This window comes from Coptis chinensis, chromosome 6 (genome assembly GCF_015680905.1).
Source record: "Coptis chinensis isolate HL-2020 chromosome 6, ASM1568090v1, whole genome shotgun sequence".
Taxonomy (NCBI): domain Eukaryota; kingdom Viridiplantae; phylum Streptophyta; class Magnoliopsida; order Ranunculales; family Ranunculaceae; genus Coptis; species Coptis chinensis.
In genome coordinates, this window is record NC_141461.1 from 72,126,451 (window position 1) to 72,134,182 (window position 7,732).

Genomic DNA, 7,732 nt, shown 5'->3' on the forward strand with positions numbered 1-7,732 from the left:
GAACTACGTCTGACTTGATTCAGGTTACCCAGGGGAACCTGATACGTAGGCAGTTCGTCCAGAACGAATTGAGTCATATCTACAATCTTCCCTCAATTTCCCCCAAATCTATACATCTATAAGGTTAAGCCAAACTTAACCTTTACATGCATGATAAACTAAATTGAACCGTTCTTTCGACTTAATCTGGTGATCAATTTCCCATTCCGTTAAACTATTAGGGCCTGCTTGATAAATTTTTCCACTTGTTGGGCAAATAAATAATGGGAAAATAATTTCCCACTTAAAAATTTGCCAAACTACCTAGTAGGAAAATTTTGTTTTGTCGTTGCTTGTTTGCACAATTTGCATCAATTGGCAAATGTCATTTGCCAGTTTTGCCGGTGCTTGATAACACAAAATTTTCCACTGGCAAATAAATTTTAAAATTTATTATTTTGTATTTAAAATGGTTCATACATTTTAAAAAGATAAAACACATAACAACTAGTGCATGCCTTTAAATTATTCATGTTCATATGGATATAAAAAGTGATAGGATAAACTACTGTTTTAACCTTTGTACTCTTGGTCAACTAACATTCTCTCCCTTGTACAAATTTAACGGCTTAAAACACATTGTACTCTTGGTCAACTAACATTCTCCCCCTTGTACAAATTTAACAGCTTAAAACACATTGTACTCTTAGTCAACTAACGTTCTCACCCTTGTACACGTGATCAACTAACATTCTCACCCTTGTACACATAGGCATAACTCGATGACTAAGATATTTAGCGTTAAAAAATCAAAACAAAAAAAAAACAAACAATATAAGGGTGAGAACATTAGTTGACTAAGAGTACAATGTGTTTTAAGCTGTTAAATTTGTACAAGGGGGAGAATATTAGTTGACCAAGAGTACAATGTGTTTTAAGCCGTTAAATTTGTACAAGGGGGAGAATGTTAGTTGACCAAGAGTACAAGGGTTAAAACAGTAGTTTATCCAAAAGTGATATATCATTGGAAGTTCAATTGTAACATGTCTACAAGTAAGAACCCCTGAATATTTTTACATTGACTTGTGATCTCATGAAGGAAAATTACATTTCTTACTTTTCACCCATCTTTGTTCTGTTGATTAAAAAGATAGATAAAAACACTTCACAGTGTTGGGTCCAAGAGTGCAGCTACTACAAAATACAAGCATGAACAAAACAAAGTCACCTAGTTATAGTTTATACTCGAACAATTTCTCAGGAGCTTTGTGAAACTTTTACGCATTTCTCAGGAGCACCACTCACTCACTACCTACAACACCTTAGCACCACCCACTAACACCTGCAACACCGTATCACCACTCACCACTCACCAGCACCTGGCAGCATAGCAGCAGCATCACTTGTCAGCAGCAGCAACACCCACACACTCCACTCCACATGCAAAATTTAACTTGGAACATAACAACACAACTAAAAGCACTCTCACACAGTTACACTACAACTAAACATACACAACTAAACAATCTATTCACTTCCAAACAAGTTTCCAAACCTTCAACATCACCATTTCCTTCCAACACACAAAACGAACAAGGCACCATGACTTGCACTAGGGGGGGGGGGAGGCGGAATGGAGAACCAAAAAGATACAAGTAATCAACAGACTGCAAGTGTGAGGAATTAATGGGTGTCACGGACCAGTTTTGGTTAACACCTTCTCCAAAAACCAATAAAGAGTCTAAAAAGGATGTAGTTCCCCAAGAAGAATAAGTACCAGAATGATAAGTACGAAGGTAGTCCAAAGCTTGGAAGCTACCTACTAAAACAATAATTTAACAGATAAAACAAGGTAACATGTTACATACCTTTAATCGTGTTTGTCCAGCTATGCCGTTGACTACTCCAAGAGGAAGACCAAGTGATTCCAAAGATGGGGCCTTGTTCAATGTGAACCTTTAGAAAAAGAGACAAAAATCAAAAAGATTTTGAGAACGATAGGAATATACATATATCCGATGATAGGCAATGAGAGTGCCAAAGATATCGCAGCGATGGTACCTCAATATAATGACTATCCTTCCTTATACTTGAGTTGAAGAAGACTTTCCTTAGTACCCTCAAATGAGTTCTCTTTGAGAGCATGTTGATTTGTTGCACCACTGAATGAGGTTTTATCCATCAAACTCAAGGTGAAAAAAGAGAAGCATTATTCCATGTATAAATTGAGTGAGTCGGTTAAACCTCTTATTGGATATTAGCTATCTTTGAGATCGGTAGAGTTCCAAATAAAGCAAAGACTTCCTAAAAAGTCATGCGAAATCTAACACCCTCTTCATCACTAAATGCAATCACTTGCAAGTTTCGAAAGCAAAGGAAGCAACAATAAGCTAGGTTATAGTAAACAATTGTGATGCATCAACTCTTCATTATGTCGGGGAACAATCAACCTTGAAGATGGATAGCTATAAACCCGCACATGAATGTTAGCTCAACAAAATGTGAACCTCAGATGTGATAACCGGGAAAGATCGATTATCTAACAACCAAGTATCATGCCTATATCTTCTGTTTTTGTGATCCAGTTCTTAAGTACTTTGGACAGTAAGTTTGTTCTAGCTCGATAAATAGGAAGTTAAACAACACTCAGCAGGAAGTCAAGGTCCAATTTGTCAAATGGTAGTCTAGTTTCCCTTTACGTATTCAATCATATCACTACCGGATCTGAACATAACCACGATTCAGTGCTCAAAGTGAAACCTATTTATAACGGGTGTTAGTATATATTTCTTTAACAAGCAGGACTCACTTTTGAATTATGATTCATAAACTACATAAGGTACCCCCAAAAGCATTCACATGGAATATATCAACATAGTGCACTGCTAGCATAGTCATCTATCAGCTTGAGTTACATTACGAGAGAAGTTCTGAAGGGGATCAAGGTTTCGGGCTGGCTGTCACAAGGCAAAAAACGCAATGACATGAAAGAATTTCACATATATTCTTGATAGACTTGATGTACATGTGAAAAGTGCACCAGCGAAGTTGATCCAAGAAGTGCACTGGGTTGCTCCAGTGGGCAATGTCATCAAATGTAATACCGATGGATCAGCCCAAGGAGTTCCTAGCAATGGCGGGGCTGGTATGGTATGCCGGAATAAGGATTTAGCTGTGATTGGGGTTCTGGCTGTGGGTCTGGGTCGGGTAGATACTTATCATGCCGAATGCACAGCCATAGTCATGGCAGCCAAGAAAGCAGTGGAGATGAATTGGGGCTACATATGGATTGAAGCCGACTCAGAAGCTGCTGTAAAGGCCTTCAATGGCGATGCAATTCCATGGCGGTTTAGAGCGAGATGGAAGCGAGCAATTGCACTATTACAACACTGGAAGCTCTCACATGTTTGGAGAGAAGGCAACTTCAGCGCGGATGCAGCAGCAAGGAAGGGATTCACCTTAGTGCCTGACAATTCAGTATGGTGCACTAGAAGACCAGACTTTGTCTCTAAGATAGAAAGTCCTTTTAGGACCTATTATCGATTTGGATGATAAAGCATGTAACTTGTATTGTCTTTGACAACTCCTTTCATTAATAAATTTCCTTACTTGCGTGCAAAAAAAAAAAAAAAAATCACAGCTAAGCAAAAATACGAAGTGGCGTCATATCTCACTGACCTCTATCGGTCTTCTTATATTTTCTAACTTTCCTTCGATCTTCAAAACCTTAACTACAGACACTGCACAAACTATACCTAATGAGCCATCGAACATTCCAGCATCAATGATAGTGTCCTGTACAAGATAAATGCTAATCATCAACTAATCACACTGCCAGAATATAATAAAAGTATCGGTGTGTTCTAGTCTATAGAAACCATCCTCCTGTAGACTTTACTCAACATGAAATTAGTTGTAAATGCTTTCGATATTACCTTCCCTAACTCCTGAAGCCTGGATACTGCTTCTTATTTCGAAATTTCCGGGAACAAACCACTTCTAATGATGTTCGTATTGTTTGTCTCCACACCTGGTCAAAGTAAAAACCTTCATAAAGATAAACTCAACACATTTTCACCATAATGTAGTATTTCTCTCAATTTAAAGAATTGGGCATGCATTTGTTTTCCTTTCTGAACAATCAATATTGAATCTTTCATCTTAAAACTTACTATATCAATAAACTTTATCCCAAAATCTGAATTGAAATTGAAATAACGGTTAACCAATTAAAATTGATTTTTTTTAATAAAATCAAATGAGAGAGAGAGAGGGAGGGAGAGAGTTGCAGAGCTTACCTTGAGAGAGAGAGGGAGAGAAGCAAATGGGTTTGTCGCAGACTAGGGTGGTTGATCGAAGCAAGAAAATGGAGTGGGAAAATTTTGGTCAATTTTTCCTGCTTCGAGTGGGAAAAGATAGTCACGTGAGTGTTTTGCTGGCAAATTGGTTTTATTTTTTCCAGACCCATATATTGCAACAAGCAGCGGCAAATATGTGTGTTTAAGAGCATCGCAAAACTGACTTTATAGGAAGCATTGCGAGGATTTGTGTTATAATCCATACATGATAAACAAGTCAAGTTTAAAGATGGTTGGTCTTACCTCAATTTAAAGTATATATAAAAGTCCTCTCTGCGGATGGAATGAAGCAGAGAAAACCCACATACTAAAAACCATCTCCCTCTCCCAAATATCCTCTTTTTTAGATAGTTTTTAGATAGACCCCTATTTAGCCTTTTGATTATTTCCTCATCATGGATGAAGATGGCACTCTTAGAAAAAGAGATAAAACCAAACTAGTGATTGAAGAACTCTAAGGGTGTGTTTGTTAAATTTTAACTCATGGAAAGGAAATGAAATAAAATTGGTGGTCCACTATAGAATGGAATGGAAAGGAAATAATTTTAAATGGTATGTGTTTGGTAAACTAGAGAAAGGAATAATCATGTTTGTTTGCAAAAGCTATAGAAAGGAATAATTGTATTGTTGAGTGGAGTGTATTAGTAGTAAGTCCCTATTTATCTATTTCCTTTCCTTTCCACAAAATTTTTAGGGGTTAGCTAAGGACACAAAACCTTTTCCATTTGTTTCCATATGGAAAAGCCCATTTCCTTTCCATGGGTAAACAAACGCCTTAAAAACTATGGAAAAGGTGGACCACTCTTATTTTCTTTTCCTTTCCTTTCCATAGTGTTTCCATCATAACAAACACACCCTAAGACAAACTGTTAGAAAAACTTATATTTGCACCAGAAAGGAAGGAAATCAACTTGGGGAAGCTGAATGATAAAACCTTCAAGGACTGGGAACTAACAGCAGTAGCCAAGTTTTATTGTAAGAGATGGATTCACCTGAGTTCTATAACAACAAGTCTTCAGCAACAATGGACTGCTACAGGTAACTTTCAGATTAATACCTTATCTAACGGAAATTTTATAGTTACTTTCACTGAAAAACGAGATCTAGAATATGTGATAGAAAATGGTCCAGGGATAGTTCAAGGTTTTGTTTTCTCATTCATTAAATGGGTTCCCAATATTAGTATAGAGAACATGCTCTTTAATTGGATACCTTGTTGGATTAAAGTGATTGGTCTACCGGTGGAACGGCATAGTAACAAATAAAGGCTGGAACAAATAGGAGCGGAAGTAGGCCAGTTCAAGGACGTAGATACCACTGTCTTACCAAAACATCATGTTCCACTTGCAAGGATTAAAGTTCTTTTTGATATAAAAAATCAGTTAGTTAGAGAAGTTGATCTAAACACTGGTTTTTCCAAGCCTATCACAGTCAATATTAGGTATGAAAACCTTCCTATTTTATGTTATTTTTGTGGTATAGTTGGTCATGATCATAAAGGTTGTTCACTCAAGAACAGATTGCTGGAAATTAGTCCTAAATATGCTGAAGGATTAAAAGAAATCCCAATGAAATTTTCCAACTCTTTGAGAGCTGGAGGAAATTCTCACATGAAGAAGATGGTCCCCACCACTGAAGGAAAATTCTAGGTAAACATGGAAGGAAGGAACTCTTGTCATGTTACAGCATATGATAGCAACAACAATGGAAATGGGACACGTGGCTCGGCCGCTGCCAAGTTTGTTGAAAAGCAGATTCCTCATAGTACAAGAGCAGCACGCTCTTCTGGAATAGCAATGACGACATTGAGTGAGCCGCAAGGCACAAGCTCAAATAGATCAAGGATAAATCAAGTTTTAGCCCAAATGGAAGGGCCCATCAATACAAGACCCAATAATACAGAGTCCAATACCACCACCCCAAAGCCCATATCTACGGACCCTAATCATGTTCCAAATAACTTTTTTGGAACAATAGAAACCTATTCTAACACATCTATCATCACTCCAGAACAACATAACAATAACAATCCACAAAACTCACTCATTGGTCACCAAAACGGTGAACAGCCCCAATTAATCACTATCAATAGCCAAAACCAAACCAATTTCAATTTCACCCCTCTAAATCCCCAAACCTTCCTTAATCATAACTCAATCAAGAAAAGAGACAGAGGAGAAATGGAATCAAATCATAGGAACAATAATCGATATGTTGTTCAAGATCGAAGTGAAAGGCGCATCAAGCATAGACAGCAGAGACATCAGGAACTCTCTAGGCTTCAATCCATCAACAGAGCTCAGGAATTTAGAAGAGCAAGAGCCTATGAAGTGTTGTCAGCAGTACTGAATAAAGAAATGATTCTTAATTTGGTGAATGAAGAGATACCAATTCATAGATATGAGGGGCATATGGAAGAATCAATGCAAGTATTACAATCTAAGGCGCAAGAGGATGAAAGGATAATAGTACAGGAAAAACCACTGATTATTGCACCAATTAATCAAGTGCAATCAGGACATGTATCAAGGATGAAAGAGATTTTCTTAACCAATTTCTCAAAAGAGGTAGAGTATCAAGGTGTTTCATCTAGCATCGTTGATAAATCTAGAATACAAGATGCTGGATGCAATGGAAAGATGATAATAGAAAACAAGGAAGAGAACAAAGAAGCAGTTAATGTGGAACTAGGTCAGCATCAGAACAGCAAGTCTGATACATCAGAAACAGGGATAGTCGTTACTGGTATTGTAGAAGATGCTATGGACATTTTGAGTTCTGGACGTAATAGGGTTGGTGTGATAGATGTCAATAATTAGCTACCACCCACCCAATGACGATATTGTCATGGAATTGTCGGGGTATGGACTCCACCACGGCACTTCAGAATCTAAAGGACCTCGTCTGTGAACACGAGCCAAACGTAGTTTGTCTATCAGAAACAAAGGCAAATGAGAAGAGAATGGTGAAGGTACTTAAGAACTTAAAGTTTCAAGGCAGTTGTATTGTTCCAGAAAAAGGCCTAAAGGGAGGATTGGCAGTATTTTGGAAGGAAAATGTGCAATTGGAAATCATTGGAGCCACACACAATCATATCATAGGTAAAGTGTCTAATCTTGCTATAACATTTGATAGGTTCTTTACGTTTGTATATGGTAATGCATAAAAGGAAAAGAGTTTGGGATGAGATTCGAACTCTATCCCCTTATATTCCTGGACCATGGTTACTTTTTAGGGATTTCAATGCTATTATGTCCCCAGATGAAAAAACAGGAGGAAATAGTAACATGAATCAATGCATGTTAGATTTTAATGATTTTGTAAATGACCTTGGACTCTTTGATCTTGGCTTTAGAGGGCCTAAGTTTACATGGTGAAATAATAGGTCCTTTAAA

General features: G+C 37.5%; 1 long non-coding RNA gene across 1 annotated transcript; it reads right to left on the reverse strand.

The window, feature by feature from the left end:
- Nucleotides 1-2,993: 2,993 nt before the first annotated feature.
- LOC147494320 (uncharacterized) lies at nucleotides 2,994-4,373 on the reverse strand. The gene is made up of 3 exons (XR_015199917.1): nucleotides 4,278-4,373; nucleotides 3,915-4,009; nucleotides 2,994-3,774 (listed from the first exon to the last, which is right to left on the reverse strand). It is a non-coding gene; the product is annotated as an uncharacterized LOC147494320 (long non-coding RNA).
- Between the last annotated feature and the right edge of the window lie 3,359 nt (nucleotides 4,374-7,732).